The 16,530-nt window shown below is 50.6% G+C and overlaps 1 long non-coding RNA gene across 1 annotated transcript; it reads right to left on the bottom strand.

The window, feature by feature from the left end:
- Positions 1–757: 757 nt before the first annotated feature.
- LOC146428186 (uncharacterized) lies at positions 758–14,237 on the bottom strand. The gene is made up of 6 exons (XR_014856132.1): positions 14,034–14,237; positions 10,750–10,903; positions 5,800–5,946; positions 5,269–5,463; positions 2,626–4,512; positions 758–2,045 (listed from the first exon to the last, which is right to left on the bottom strand). It is a non-coding gene; the product is annotated as an uncharacterized LOC146428186 (long non-coding RNA).
- Positions 14,238–16,530: the final 2,293 nt, after the last annotated feature.

Genomic DNA, 16,530 nt, shown 5'->3' with positions numbered 1-16,530 from the left:
GCCTGCACAGCTCCAGCACACCCAGACAGTGAGACAGAAATGATTTTGGGGTGCCATCCCATCCATCCCCAAACACCAGAGCAGCATCCCCAAATCCAATGTGTCCGTGTACGAGGGGTTTGAGGGAAAAGGGCTACAGAAGAGGACGGGGGTGAAAAAGAAAAGGAAACATTCTTCACCCCGACACGACAGGGGGTTTACTGTCATGTTCCAGGTGATTTCAAGAGCTCGGAGAGCCCAGCCGGCTTTGCAGAGCACCAGCAGCTCCTTGCACAGCCCCAGGCTGAGCGAGAGGCTGCAGGGAGTGCAGGACAGGCAGCAAGCAGCGCTGCAGGAGTGCAAACAGCACAGACACAGAGAGAGCAAACAGCACAGACACAGAGAGAGCAAACAGCACAGACACACCGCGCTTACCTGGGGCGCACGGAGGCTCCGCGGCTCGGCTGGTCCTGCCCTGCCGGGAGCTCCGGAGCTGCTGCAGCGCGAATCGCCCGCGATCCCCGCAGCCTGGGCAGCACAGAGGCGGCTCGGCCTGAGCAAGCCCTGAACAAGCCCTGAACAAGCCCGGACAAGCCCCGGGGAAAGCTCTTCCTGAGGCAGCGCCAGCCCCGCGGTGTCACCGCGCGGAGCAGGGAAAGCCCCGCAGTGTCACACAGAGCCCCAGGGTCACACACAGCCCCGCAGTGTCACACAGAGCCCCAGGGTCACACACAGCCCCGCAGTGTCACACACAGCCCCAGGGTCACACAGAGCCAGGACAGGGGATGATTTCTGCCTCAGCATCAGGACCAGGGCAGCTCAAACGCACTGAGCTGCCACACACCGTGCCAGGGCTGAATCCAGAGTATTTCACTGAGAAATCCCACACGAGGAGGAGGAGGAATGCAGGATTTCTCCGGTGCTCCCCCTGGCCAAGGAATGTCACCCACAGCTCTGCCATCCCCTCAGAGGCTGCAGGAACTGGGAAAGGAGCTGGGAGTTGGGATCCAGCGAGGACAGCAGAACCCCTGGGTGAAGGACCCAGGGCTGGAGTGCACACCCCAAAGTCACCCCAAACTCACCCCACAGGCTCTGCCATCTCCTCTGCCAGTCCATGAAGCTGAAGGACACCCATCTCCCAAAAATCTCCCCCAGCACGGATTGCTACCAGTGCAGGCTGTGGAGGGAGGCAAAGGCACCTGGTTCACTCTCCAGAGGAGCCCTTAGTGTGCACACAGCTAATTAATAACGAGCCCTTCAGAGACAGAGCTGCTGCAGCCTCCTCCCCACTCACAATGCAGATATTTTTCCTCTCCTTTGTATCAGTGAGGGTCCACATTTACTTTTCTTAATAAAACTGCAGGGTCAGATGCAGATATCAGTACAATACAAGCTCAGAGTGACCCTGGTGCCTCACTGCATGACCCCAGGATTCCCTGATTCCTCCAGGTGCCCTGGCTTCCCTTCCCTGCCCTCAGGTGGAGATGCAGCTGGGGAAAAGGGGGTCGGGATACACAGTGACAGGGTAAATGGGATATCTAACACCTCCAAAGCATTCATTTTCTTTTTGAATGCATTTCTACAAATATATTTTAAAAATAAACTAGCCTTATGCACAGAGCTCTCTAAGCTTGTCCTACAAGGGGATGAGCTCTTCACCCTTTCCCCATCATCTTCCACTCAGGAAGGATGCAGAGCAGAGTGCCCTGGAAGGGAGAGTGAGGGCTGAACAGTGTCAGCAGCAACAGGCAGAAAAAGGGGCCAATTCTGCACTTGTTCAGGCAATTCATCAGGGCTCTCCTGCTTCAAACTGGAGTCCCTCCCTCATCCATTCCAACCCTTTCCCACCAGTGGTGCCACTGTGGAGGCAAATTCCTGTGTGCTCAAGCCAACTGCCACTCACAAGTCACTAATATACAACTTTTTTCCCTCAAAACCCATCACCTAACATAGAGATGACAAAATTCTTGATAAGGAGGAGGAGAAAAAATTCAGGCTTTCCCCAAAGTACATTTGCAGATCTCCTTTGCAAGGGCAGATAAGCTGAGGACTTTGCAGCTGTGCACCTGTAATGAGCAGAGGATCCAATTACCTTAATTGCAGCAAAGTGGCCTGTTAACAATGAACAGAAATATTGCATGTACAACACCAGTTCCTGTGTTCGTGCTTGTACTTAACACTGAATACCTTGTGCCAACTCACCAGGCCCTTTCACTGTGTGTGAAGAGTCAAAGCTGGCTGGAGCACAGCCCAAGGTGTTCACACAAACCTGACAAACCTCAATAACCTGTTTGGCACTGCAGAAACACCTTGGGCAGCCGAAGCTGGGGAACTGGAGCAGCGAGTGAGTGTGGAAAGCACCCAAGTGCAGTGCCATGGGTTGGAGCAAGTTGTGAGCTGGGAGCATCCCTGCCCCAGCAGAACTGCATTCCCTGCCCATGAGCACCACTCACAGCCTGGGTCAGCAGGGGTTAACCCCACACACTGCAGCTCCCAGCCCAGCCAGCAGCCTCCTGTGTGCCCCAGTGAGAGTACAAGCAGTGCAAAGGCACCTTTCACCCAGCAGCTCATCTCGAAACAACCCCACTTGTGCCCAAACCTGTCATGACTTCACCCTTGCTGGCTCCTGCTGCAGCGTTTACTCACAGCAATGACAGGGACCAGGGCTGGTGAATGAGGCACATTTACCAGCTGGAACTTGAGCAGCAGCACAGCAGAAGTCCTCAGGCTGCTGGAGGAACACGAGCTGATGTGAACCTGCTGACTTGAGAACTCAGATGCAGGTCCAGCTCTGCTCAGCTCCTCTGCACATCTCTCTGGCATCTCTGCTGCAGCCATGCACGACTGCAGCACACTTTGGAGAGGCAAGTCACAGATGATGAGCTGGGCACAAAGTCTCTCCAATTGCACAGTTGTGAACACAATGACCAGGATCAGAGAGCTCCAGGATCACTGGCAAAAGCTTTCCCAAAGCACTGCGGGTAGAACAGCCTAGGAACATTTCCCCTTTCTGCAGAAACAGGAACCAGGAGGATCAGCACAAGGAACTGAACCAATTCAAGCACAGAGCAAGGAATGATGTTCCAGGCAGTTGAGTGACACTGAAACATCTGACTCCACAAGGTAAGGACCCCTTAAACAGCTGCTGATCTCCTCCTGGACTGTGTCACTCTCTCCAGGGTCACACTGTCACACTCACTCACAGGAGCACAGCTTGGGTGGCACAGGGATTCTGCCAATTAGCTGGTGAAAAAAAATGGAGAGCAGCAAGCTGGAGACCCAGTTTCAGATCAAAAAGAGGCAAAAAGACAAAAGAGAGACTTTTGGACTCAGGTCATAAGAGCAAAGAGTCACAAGAAACTGAAGTCATTCCATTTGCTCCCTCAGGCTGAGCTAGGGCCAACTACAGTTCACCAAGTTCATCCACTGCATTTCCACCAGCACTGAGCCTATTTCCCTCAGAAAAGCAGGGTCTCCATTAATCTCCTGCTTGGTTTAAAAGGGAAGATCCTTCCCAATTCACTCATCCAGTGAATCTATCCAAAGGCACAGACCAACATGAGCATTTGCTCTGTCAGGAATCCAGCAGGGACTGAACTAAGAATAGCACCGGAGGTGAAGGACAGAGCTGGCAGGTAGGATTAGCTGGTGCAATTACAGGTAGCAATTCCCTGCCACTCTAAAGCTTTACTGTTAAGCAGCAAGAGAAATTAATCTTTACTTGGGGAGGTGTTGTGGGGTTTTGTTTGGTTGTTTGAACACCAAGGCTGGAGGAGCACAGAGCTGAGGGCTGCAGGTAGGTGAGCTGCTGCTTCCCTCTGCTGGGAGCCAGGCAGAGGGGACACCTTGTCCTGGGAATGACACATCCCCCACCCAGGATCTCTGCAGGCACCCGAGGGGACAGGGGGGACAGATGGGACAATCTCCTTCAGTGACATCTGGGGGAAGCTCTGGCTGAGGGGCAAACAAAGGGTCTCTGGTTGATCACTTTAAGAAAACTGTGCTTTTTGCTGTCAGTTTTTTTCCCTCCCCCAGGCCCAGCAGCCTGCAGGTATTTTTATTTTGTTCCATGCTCACATCTGCAGAGCCAACAGAGTTCCCATCAAGAAAAGGGGTCAGGATCAGTTCCTCACACGCAGAGGTGCTCAGGGAGGGAAGTCTGAGCAGCAGCATCTGCCTCTGCACCCAGCATGGTGCAAGGCCAGCAGAAAGCTGCCTGCTCTGCTCACCTGTCCACACTTCCTCTGCTACCTCTGCAATTCCTTGATTCTTCTAGAAACGACAGCCATGGAAAGAAATTCTTTTCCTAATCCATCCTGCTCCAAACTCTCTGCCCGTTCCCAAGGAAAAGCAGCTTTGATGTGGCACTGCACAGAGCAAGCATCAGGAACAGAACTGCAAGGTTTTTCTGCACCCAGGCTCTCCTGCAAACTTGGCTTCTCCAATGCCAAAGTCTCACCTCGCTGGCACCACAAGAAACTGCATCTCAGGTTACATCAGTGAGGGTTCCCCTTCTCTTCCTCACTGTTTCATCTGTAGTATAAAGAGTTAAGGTAACACTTTGAGACACCAAGTTAAAAAGTCTTATCAACTCCTTGCAGAGCAAGGTGGCCAAATTCTGCTCTGTTGTGCTGCCAAGAGGTCCAGCTAGGCAGCAGCACAGCAGGATGGCCACTTTTCCTAGCACTCCTGTGATCCTTGGCAGACTGTGGCCAGCAGCCCTGCACCTGCCCAGACATCAGGGGGATCTTCTTCCATCCCTGGGCTGCCCCTTTGGGTGTAATTCCCCCAAGAGAGGCACAACAGATCACCAGACAGTGTGGCCTGCAGGTTGCAGTCTTCATCTGCAGCAACAGTAAATTTATTTGGGGCCAGAAAGGGCTATTGGCAAGTGAAGAGCTTTAACCCCCAGTGGATCAGGTGCATGAAGTGTCCCTTATCTCCTCCTTGCCCTGCAGTACAGCCAGGGTTCCCTGCCCACGCTGCAGCACCGAGGCAAGGATCACCTGCACTGCATCAGCAGATGCTTCTCTTTGCTCCTCAACTTCCTTCCCGTCAGCACTGCTGCTCCACAACGCGCTGCCTCTGCCACTTCTTGCCCAGGACGTGGGAGCAGCCAGGCTGAGGGGACTGCAGAGAGCTGCTGCAGTGGTGGCTTCTCACCCCAGTTCACTGCACTCCGGAGCTCCCTGCCCTCGCTGTCCCCGAGCTGCTGCTCCCAGCCCCTGGGGACACCCAATGCGCAGTCCTGTCCCTCCTGCACCTGAAGGACATCCAGGGAAAGGACACTGCAATCCACCCACAGACACCAGGCACTGATGGCCTTGGCCAACTCAATCACTAAATGGTTGCAGGGGAAGCAGCACAGGCCAGGCTTGGCTGTCACAGCACTTGCAGCAGCATCTTTGCGTCCTGAGCGTCCATGTCCTCCCTCCCCTTCCCTGCAATGTCCTTTTTGCTGAGGAGTTCTCACTCGGGGCTTTGCTGCAGTGCATCAGACAGCGGGTGAGGTGCCAGCAAACCACAGAGTGTTCCCTGCTCTCCCCTCTGCTCAGTAACCAAACACCGAGCAGTCCCAGCCCGGGCAGCGCTGAGCCTTCAAGGAGGAGCAGCTCTGCCTTGCACCACCCTCCTGCGAGCTGCTCCGGGGGCTCAGGAGGCTCCTGCTGCTTTCCCCCGTGCCATCCCCACCTCACACTGCTCCTCTGCAGAGCACCTCTGCCCTGAGCACGCCGATGGACCAGGACTGGAACATTTCCTGGCGCTCAGCCCCAGCTCTGGCTCCTCACCACTGCAGCTCCACAACTCCAACTCACACACTTCACAGCCCAGGCTGCTTCCAAGCCCTCAGTGCCCAGTTTCTCCTGCCCTTCACCTCCAGGAGCTTCACCTGAGGTCCCTGTTTGCCTGGAGCAGGGCAGGAGGAGCACTCTGAGGCACAGCACCACTGCCAAACACTTTACAAACCTGCAAGGGACACAGGTGAAGTCACATCTTGTGCCATGCAGTGCCTCTGCATTAGCACAATGACTGCTGCCAAAAAAGTGTGTTCCTTACTGCCTGCAAAGGCAACTCCAGTGTCCCCTGGGAGAAGAGGTCTGTGGGGAAACATTCCAGAGCCTGGGAGCTCCACAAAAAGCAGCACCTGAGGGATGACCTCAGCCATCAACCTTCTCCCTGCTCTGCCCAGCCTGACAGTGACCTTCAGAGTGGGCAATGGCTCTCCACACCATTTCCCTTTCTTTAATCAAATGGTGCCCAACCAGCCAAGCCTTTTTGAGTGACAGGACTGGCAAAGGACTTGTGACTGATGCTCAGTTACCATCCACCAATAGTTTAAAACCAAAAATTTCACCAACAACTCAAGGTCAATGGACAGTTCAAGGCCATTTCCACACTTTTCTTGAATAAGCTCTTGTCTGCGAGCTTTCTAGGGCAGGGACCTTATTTTGTTTCCACAGGATTCAACACAATTTCTGCTGCTAAACCAAGTGAAAAGCATCTTCGATAAGCACACCCCTCACTCAATTTTGTTCTTTCAGACAAGAGCAGAGTACTTCCAATTCTTCCCAAGAAAGCTCTTAAAATGTGCTAAGTTTGCCCTCTGATTACAAATGCACAAAAGTTATTTGCTGCAGAATATTGACGCACATGAAAACTCATTTAGATTTGCCAAATTTGAGCTCTCCCTCGCTCAGCAGCAGGGACTGTCCCTTCTCAAAAGCTCAGTTGTCTGGGCAGCAGGGGAAAGGCACAAGGGCAGCCGGATGGCAGCCCCACTGCAGCTCAGCTCTGCCGGCATAATTAGAAATTCTGAAGGCTGAGCTGGAAAAATTACATCTTAAGGACATTTATACCCAGGCCCAGAGGTAGGAGAAGGAAACATTAAGATTCCCAGCACATGGGAATTCTTGTGTTCACGTGTCAGACAGGGATGGGCAGAAAGCAATTTACAGCAGCTGGTGAGGCTTTTTAACACGTTGGTGCATCAGATCACAGGGCTGAGCCAAGAAACTCCCCCAGCCCTGCACTCCTGGTAACTCCAATTCTGCAGGGAAAAAGCCAACTGGAAGAACCTGCAGAGGTTTTGCAAGAAGCAACCTCTCTCCTTGCCCCAATCTGAGAGTTTCAGATCAGCAGAAAAGTGGGCAAAACTGCTTCCCAGCATCCAGGAAGGGAAAATGCATCTTCCTGATCCCCCACAGGAACAGGCATTGCCAGTCACCCTCCACAGGAGCAATTTGAAACTCCACTTTGTATAGAAGACCTTCCTCACATCACTTCTGCATTTGCTCACTCATAATAACACCAGACCTCTTGGAAGAAAGAAACTTGGAGCACGTGGGTTTGCTGCAGTGCTGCTCAATACCCACAGAGTCTGTCGTAAATTAAGGGAGGGAATAAGAAGCACAAATTAGCCTGCAAAGAAGCTCCATCCCTGCAGCCGAGCAGAGCCTGCTGCTGCACTGCACTGAGCAGCACCCAGGAGTTCAATAAATACACCCAGATATTGAATGGCTCTCTGCCCTTTGCATGGGGCACCAGGCACAGAACCCATGCCCTCTCCAAAAGTACACTGTCACTTGACCCAGTCCTTCACAAACATTTCTATACCAACCCCTGGAAACTGAGCTGAAAAGTCAAGTAGCAACAAGCAAGTCACAATTGAAGCTCCACTCCGTAAACGTGTGGTGAAGCAGAGTCACCTGAGGCTCTGGTAGCAGAGCTGGCTGCACCCAGAGAATTTCACATGGCATCTCTCTCTGCAAGCTCATCAGCACTAGGAATAAACCTCCTTACACTTTATAAAGCTACCACTTTCTCAAGACAGCTCACTCTTATTAAAATAAAAGACTCCAGCAGGAGCAGATACCCCAGGCAGCCCAAAATGCTAAAACTCCCCCTAAAATTCAGCATGGCAGCCAGGAAAAGATCACTGCTTTCCAGATCAGAGACTGGCATTAAAGGCAGAAATCAGCTGAAATGTGGCCTTTCATCAGGCACAGCAGAGTGGAGGTGTCAGAATCTCTGCACTCAGCCTGTGCAGTACCTGGCTGATGTTATATCCACACTGCCTGGGGATCCATCCTGGCTTGCTGGAGGCACAGCACAGGAGCTGGAGGTGGCACTGGAGGTGCTGTGAATTCCTGTTAAGGTTTAATGTGTGCTGAGGCTCCTTCCCAGGTGTGCAAAGCAAGAAGTGCTGGAGCAGCAGGGGATGTAAGAGGAGAAATAGCAGAAAGTGCATCCTCCTTCCCCAGCCTTTGCACTCTGGTGTTATTTTGGCTTTTGGGACTCTTCCTCCCATTGCTCAGCACTGAAGGGTTCTTTGCTATGAATTTCTCTACAACAGCTTGGCACCAGTTACACACCCCTGCTCACCAGTACAGAAACACCTCAATACAGGGACTTCTGCCTGAAACCCACAGTCCTTTCACTTGTCTCATTTTCACCCTCTACCATCGTTCTTATCTTTTCTCTGTTGGACAGACCAGGTTTGCAGGGAGACATGAGGAGAACCCTTTCAGGAGGCTCTCTGCCCACTTCTGGAGAGTAGAACTCCAGGAAATGTAGCAACTTCTACCATCCTCGGGGAGTTTGTTCTCCTGTTCAATTTTACAGCAGTTGTGTGTTTTTCCTTAAGGCAAACACTGATATTTATTTGTGCTGAGAACCCTTCACAACACCCCCATGCAGGAACACCCTGTCGCATTCACTGTCCCTTGGCAATTACACCAAGCCTGCTGTAAACTCAGTTCCTCTGATTTTGCTCCTATTCTACCAATTAGAGCTCTTCAGAAATGCCACAAACTAATGCATAAGTACTTTACAAATGAATTTGAGTCTCTTGCTCATTAGGATGATGATGTAAGGAACACAAGTAACACAGTGTTAGTGTGCTGCACAAAGTCTGCACTAAATCATAAAAATTCAATGTTTTGGCCTCACATCTGACTCCCCCTGTGCCTCCATGACTCGGGGCCAGAGACATCTCTGAAGGAAGATGTGAAAGTTTCACTGAATTTAAAGGAAGAGCTGGGAGCTGAGGGTGCCAAGGGCTTGTCTCCACATCAGCTGGCACTGTGTGACCTTGAGAGATCACATTCATCCCAGCTCCTCCGTGCTGAGGATAACTTACCTTTCCTACAGATCTGAGTGACTTCTCTCAGTCCTTGTGCAAGCACACGATAAAAGCCCACCCCAATTACTGATCTAATCAGTGTAAACATGCACTACTACTCTCAAACAGAGTCGCAGCCCCCAGTAATTGCCTCAGCCTCAGCAGGGACAAGAACACCCTTGCTGGTGTCAAGAGACATCACTAAAACAGGGAAGTCAAATATTTAGTCATTTCAGATGCTGCTAATGCCATCCAGCATCAACTCCAGGGCTGCAGCTCCACTGCCAGCTCACATCCTCCCCCAGCCCCAGACAGAATATCAAACCCAGATCTGCAGGGATTTCAGCACAGCTGACTTCACTGCTGTTGCAACAGAATTGATAATTGCTCAAACTGCATTTTTTCCCCTTGCCCCATACAGTTCCCAAGACTCTGCAATTGCTAAGGAGCTACATTTCAATTAATAGATATTTTTATACTAGGGAAACGCAAGTTGCTATCAGATATTTATGTCAAAGTGGATTTTTTTTACTTTATAGTTAAAAAAAAACCAACCAGTCCTTGCGCCATTAATAAATCAGCCTGCACATGCCTCCAGAAAATGCAAGTTAAACTTCTGCAGTGAGAGGCTGTGCTGACACATCCCCATGCAAATCCAACTTTTGCGGACAGTAGCAACGCCTGGAGGTCATGAGAAGGCTGTTCTCAGGTTCACCCAACACACTTTGTACGCTCAGCTCAGCAGGTACAAGGACACTCTGGGGAGGAGGGTGCTGGAGCTGAGCTCGGAGCCTGGGCATTTCACCAAACAACAGTTTTTAACCGACTGCTTGAAAATGAGGGGTAAAAGCGACTGATTTGGGGCTGCAAAGCCCTGCGGCCAGGCGGCAGGTCCGGCAGGGAATCCCTGGCCGAGGATGCTGCTCTGCAGATCCCTTGAAGGAGAAAGGCTCGGGCAGCTCCGCATCTTAAAGCGGCAGAGCCGCAATTCCCGCACAGCGCTGCTCCCGCACAGCTCCGGTGGGCACAGCGGGGACAGCGGGGACAGCCTCCCGAGGGACACGGGCAGCGGGGCAGTGCAGGAAGTTGCCGTCCCTGCAGCGCTGCAGCAGCAGCAGTGCGTCCTGCTGCACTCCTGCAAAGCTCCGCAGGCAGCGCGGGGCTCGGACTGCAGCACAACTGCACCAGCAGGCAGCAGGAAAATCCCACCGCCGCCTGCCAAACCAGCAGCCGGCATGCAGAACCACAGGTCCGGACTAGTCCTTGTGCTGGGCTTGGTTCTGAAGGGTTTTTTTCCCCATCATTATTTTATTCTAGTTGTTTTTGTTGGCTTGTTTTAAAAAAAGCAGATTGGGGGGGAAGAAAAAAAGCCTTCACTGATTCTCACTGATTCAGCCTCTCTCATATTGGTCCCAAGGAGCATTTAAAAGGCAGAAAGGAAACGAACAGAATGAAGTTTAATTAGCAAGCACAGAGCAGAAGTTGCACTTTTTAATCTTTTATCAATCATGAAAGACAGCCCTGCAGGAGGAAGGACTGCAGCCTCTTTCAAATACCTCCCTTCCTAAAAGAGCATGCAAAGGAAAGAGCTTCCATTAAACCAGGTTAGGAAACCTTCCCTCTCTCCCTCCCAAGTTGTCTCTGCTTACCCCAAATCCACTCGGCGGAGCTCTGCTCTCCCAGGGATGCAGTGCTGTCTGGAGCAGCAAAAGTTGCAGACGCTTCTCTGGGCGGGAGGCAGGACCTGGCAGAAGTGGTGTCAGACAGATCCTCGCACTGAAGTGATGCCGGGAGAGCCCGGAGCTGCTCAGACAGGCGAGGGAAAAAAAAACGGAGGAGGGGGAGTTAAAAAGTGTTAAATCCCTGACACTGCAAGAACCCTGATCCTATAGGATTGGGTCTGGATCGCCGTGCTGGCTCCCTGTGCAGCCAGCTTTCCCAGCAAGGTGGGACTCAGACGTTCGATTGCTGCCGGCTTTGCTCACCTGGAGATCTTGCTCTTCCAAGAGCAAAAACGAAAAGCAAACCAGGCGTCTGCAGAAGCCTCTCAAAAGCACCCTGCTCCCACCTGAGCTGGGCTGGATTCGGGGAGAAGGCTGGAAGTTATCCAGGAGTGTCTCCTCCGGTGTGAGAGGCAGGGAATGTGCTCTTGAGTTGTGACACTGAGGACAGGGGGTGACAGAAAGAACAGGGGGAAATTCCATTCTCCACGGCATTGCTAAGAGGTCTTAGCCACATCAAGAATTCAGACAGAAGCTGCAAGTATAAATAATAAATTAGAAAAAAATAAAGCAAACACCCACAAACGCCCCAAACACAAAACTCACACATCCCCCAAGCACTTGACAGGTCCATTTTTTTTCCTGCACACAGAACAGTGCAACACCTCATCCAAAGGCCTGTCACTAACTTCAGCAAAACTACATTGTTTTAAAGCAGCTCAGGCCTAGAAGACCTTTTTGCCCTGTGTAATTTAATTCTGCCCCTCACTGGTTTGACAGAACACACAGTTTATCCCCAGCTATTCCACTGATTCAGGCACTGGAAGGCTACAGCAAATGATGCTGTGCAGAGCCCACATTCTGTGGGGGGTTCAGCCCATTTCCATGGCAGAGCACAGAGACAACAGGTACCAATCCATTTTCCTTTCTTGATTTTACATCCTGGAATCCCAAGTGCAGTTCTGTCCTTCTGGTCTTCAGTGAGAACGAGGCAGGGCAACCACTTTAAGCTCAAGGTTACTGAAGGACATTTCCAGGGGCACAGAGCATTTGAAACAGGTGGGCAAGAGCTCTGCACCAAGCTGCCTCTGGAACCTGCAGTTGCAAAGGGATAGTTTTGAAACGTTAATTTTTCATCTTCACATCCCAATGCATCACAGCAAAACACCAGGTGTACCTCAGGGTGAGTCCCAATTTATTACTGCCTTTTGCTGCCCACCTTGAAAGCTCTCAGATAAAGTTTTCATGTCTGCTGATTATCTGCATCTGAGAGAGCCCTGGCACTGCCCTGGAGCTTTTTTCTTCCCTTTCACCATCATTGCTTTTCCATTTGGAGATTAGTTTTGTGACTGCACCACTCACACCCATCAGCTGCACAGCCCAAGGCACAGGACTCTGCTGTTTGCCTGGTGAGATGGAGATTGAGGTCTGCATCCAGCACTGCCCTCATCACCACCCCTCTGCACAGGCCTGGCCTGGGACTGGATGGGTTTTTCCTTATTTACACCTGTTGCATAAGGGTGAAATGCCTAATTCCCTGTTTTACACCACCAGAAGAACACAGAGAGACAAACCTGGGTACTCTGCTGTGTTTGGAGATCCTTGTGCCCTGCTAGCAGCATTGCTCTGCTGCAGCTCCTGCACAGCAGGATGAGCACTCAGAGCAGGGAATTCCCAGCCCATCCCCTCCATAGCACCTGAAGCTGTGCTCAAACCTGCAGCAAGGACAGACTGCCCTGGATAGCAAAATATTGCACTGAAATTGTAGCTACCTTTGCCAAGGCTTAGGAAACACTGTTTTATTGAAGCGTTTCACGGCATTTCAAGACCACTGAGTCCACAGAGCAGAAACAGAGAGTTAATCTGTGGCAGACAGGGTGAGGAAAAGCAGCAGGGAGAGGCTGGCAGCTGCAGGGCCCAGGCTGTGCAGGGTGCCAGGAATGCACCGAACAACTCGTACCATCCCAAACTCTGCACCATTCCCTGCTGCACCACAGTCCATTTATAGCAACATCCTCATGCATTTTGGTGCATTTCACTTTGCTACAGGAGAGCAAGGATGTTACGATGGAGGATTTTGGTTTTAAGCTTTATCAGTGAGTCTAATCTTAATATGACATAGAGATAAGAGCAGAGGGACATCCTCTGAACTTTGCCTTCCCTTTCAGCTGTCAGATGCTCAGAGAAAACCTCTGGCTTTCCACAGCTGCATTTGTGCTCTGAGGGCAGCAGCAGCTCTGGCATGCAGTGCAACCCTGCTCTGCTGCAGTATTACACCAGCAGATCCTGCCTAGACCACTGCTGATGTTAGAGCAAAAACGGGGTTGGTAGAGATGGGGTTGACTTTTATTACAATTTCCAAAACTTCTTGGAGGGAAAAAATAACCCTGCTGCAATAGTTAAACCTATTATTATATCAATCAATAATAATTTGATATAAAGGTGTACACTGGCTTTCAGGGCTGCTCTGTCCACTCTCAATGACAAAAACCTTGGAGTGAAGATGTAAAAGTCGAACTAAGAGCTAAGATGCTCCTAGGCTAAGAAGCCTCCATGTATTTGAACGTTTCTTCTCACAAGTTTCCCTATTTGACAATGAAGAAACAGCATGTTTAGTCTAGAGCCTCCATTTTCATCCTCATTTAGCCCAAGACTGAGGAGGAGACAGAAGGCAGCTGGTCCCAGTGCAGGAATACCTGGGGAAGATGCCAGCACTTTATCTTTAATCTGCTGATCAAGCCGATGAGAGCATCACTTCCTTAGAACAAAAGGCAGAGGAGGCACAGCTGACTCGATTGATCGGCTCTGTTTGACTCAAGCAGAATACTCGGTGAGGATTAGCTCTCCTCCTTCCCAGCTCCTTTCCCCATCCCTGATTTTGTAAAGGAGTTTTCAGCTGCAGCCTGGGTGCTGCAGGGTGCCACACTGCACCCCCCGGCAGCAGAGCTCACCTGGTGACAGAGCCTGGCAGGGACAACAAGTCCTGCTTCGGTCCTGTGACTGCCTGGGAAGCGGCAGAGAGGGGCTGGAAGGAGTCACAATGCCATCTCCCCCAGCAAAGCAGCCCTGCTCACTCCCCACTGCAACTGCACACCCGAGGCATTCCCTGGACATGGTTTCTGTCGCTTAAAAGCCACAGTCTAGAGATGAGAGCCAACAAACAATAGAAACAAAAGCTCTTAAGAGGCAGCATTACTCTAATACTCTCTCACCTTGGAGTGTCTCAGCTGTACTTTGATGCTAAGCTCTTTAAGAGCTGATCTGTCCAGGCAGAGCACCAGAGCAGTGCAGCTCCTGGGTGGATCAGCTTTCCAGCCTCTAACACAGTTTGGATGCACAGAAGCAGCACTGGTTAATGCCAAACAGGCCCAAGTATTTAAATCTAACCTTCTTAAACTGGGTTGGAGATTCCTCTGTCAGGCTGCAGGTGAGCACATTTAACCACAAACCAGCTCCAAGCTCCAAAACTCGTTAAGCAGGTAAGTCATTCACTTGCCCCAGCAGCCATAACAAAACCCCTCTGTCTTATTCTCCCCCACACCAGTTCAGGAGCTGCTGCTATCATTTCTACAGTCTGGTTTTCGAGAAGCCACAAGACAGTAATTTCATTTTCTAAGGACCCCAGCTGCTGTACAGCTGTTCTTTATTGCTTCACAGCAGAAGTTAACAGCCTTACTCAAAGCCATGTGAACTTGATAGCCTAGAACTCGAGAGCTTTCCTGGAAGCTCATTCCCCCAGCACAGCCACTGACCCAGCTCCACCAGCTCTGCAGCAGCAAGCAGAGCTCCCAGCTCATCAAACAGCCCATGAGAACCAAGGAATTAAACATCCAGAGGAATTACTCTGTCATTTACAGTCACATCTACAGTTCATTGGCAGTAAATGCCTTTGCAGAGGCTGAGAAATTTGGCAGGTATCAGGCAAGTTTCCTCTAAGGTCACTTTACCAAAATCTTGCTCTACTGAAGCACACTTTGCCTCTTCAGAGCAGTGCAAACAACACCCCAGCTCAGTGTCACCTTCCACACCCTGAGTTCAGTCCAGAGCTGCAGCACCAAAGGCAATAAAGCCCCACTGCAGCAAACTCACTTTTTACATTGTTTTCCCCACTCCTAAAAGAAGAACCCCTTGCTGTGGAACAGATTTCCACTGCAATGCCAAAACACAGCCTTTACCCAGGGTTTATAGAGGCTCTGAACTGATAAGCTGCTCTTTTCAGCCTAACACTTCCTCCTCTGAAACACCATCTTTAAACCAGAGCCACCCAGAGCAGCTCTTTTTCCTATAGAGCTTCTATTTGCTTGTAGAACATCTGCCTCCTTAATGCCCCTTCCCTTGCTAGCTGCCTTTTATTCCTTTATTGGCATCACATGTCTCATCTGTCACACTGGACCTTTTTCCCTTAAAGGCACATGCAGCTGAGAAAGTCTGAAAAGACTCTGACAAAAGCACATTCTGATCCAAACCATCACCCTCACAAAATCTTACTTGCCCCAAATTGTGACATGTTAGAGCTCCTTAATGAAACAGCTGAGATATTTTTAACATGGTCAAAAAACCTATTTTATCTTCTGACCTTCAGCTCAGAAATAGCTGCACTATTTTTTTTTTTCAGTTTTCAAAAAAATGACTGCATAAAGCAAACCCTCCCTACAATTTCAACCTCAGTATTTAAAGTTTGGCGTCATGGAACTAGCTGAAAACATGGTCTCTCAACAGAAGATGTTGAACAACTGCTGCTACTCTCAACTTCCAGCTCTGTCTATAATAATAACAAGCTTAAGTGACCAGGGCCTCAGCTGCTCATCTCATTCCATGTGCCAGAAATATGCAGCAGGGAGATTTGCACATCAATAATTTCTGCTAAAGTAGGTGGCAAACGCCCTTTTTCTTGCAGAACAGAACACAGATGATAGAAGGGAACTCCCAGACCTCCTCTCACCACCTGCTGTACCCAAACAGGCCAAGAGCAGCTTCTGGGAGCTGAGCTTTGCCACCAGGGCATTCATGGGTTAAACACAAAGGGACACAGCACTGCTTCCCCTCAGCTTCCTGCTGAACGCCCTGTGCAGTAATGTCACACAGAGTGGTGAAGGGACATCTCCAGACCTGGGTCATCTGTCCAGCTGGCCTGTCACAGGAGTTAATTGTCCCCTCAGCCAGTTTAATTTGCTCAGTTCCATCCTTTGGGCAGTGCCTGTGATGAATCCTCTGCTGGGTTTCAGCACCAGGGCAGCTCAGAAGCTCTCAGGCTCTCCCAGCCCAGAGCTGCATTAGCACCATGGCTGGAATCACAAAGTGCTGAGGATGTGAAGCAGAGCTCTCTGCAGTCTCCCTCCTCCCCAGGCTGGATCTCTGCTCTTGCAGACAGAGCCAGGAGCTCACACGGTGCCACTCCGACCTCTGCAGTGCCTCAAAGGGACTCTCAGAGAGCCAGCAGGCGCTGGTGGAATAACTTCCAGAGCAGATCAGGGAATTACAGAACAGAGGAATTACACTGTGAATAAAATTCAAAGTTACATCACAGAAGCATAGAATGGTTTGGGTTGGAAAGGACTTTAAAGATTGGGTTTGAGTTGGAAAGGGTTGGGTTGGAAAGGACCTGGTTCCAACCTCTGCCATGGGCAGGGACACCTCCCACTGGACCAGATTGCTCCATATATATATATATATATATAAAAAATACCAAGTAATGAATAATACCAATGT

This window comes from Lichenostomus cassidix, chromosome 21 (assembly GCF_008360975.1).
Source record: "Lichenostomus cassidix isolate B80296 chromosome 21, HeHo_3.0, whole genome shotgun sequence".
NCBI lineage: Eukaryota > Metazoa > Chordata > Aves > Passeriformes > Meliphagidae > Lichenostomus > Lichenostomus cassidix.
Note: the sequence above shows the minus strand (reverse complement) of the source record. Positions and strands in the feature narration are given on the sequence as shown.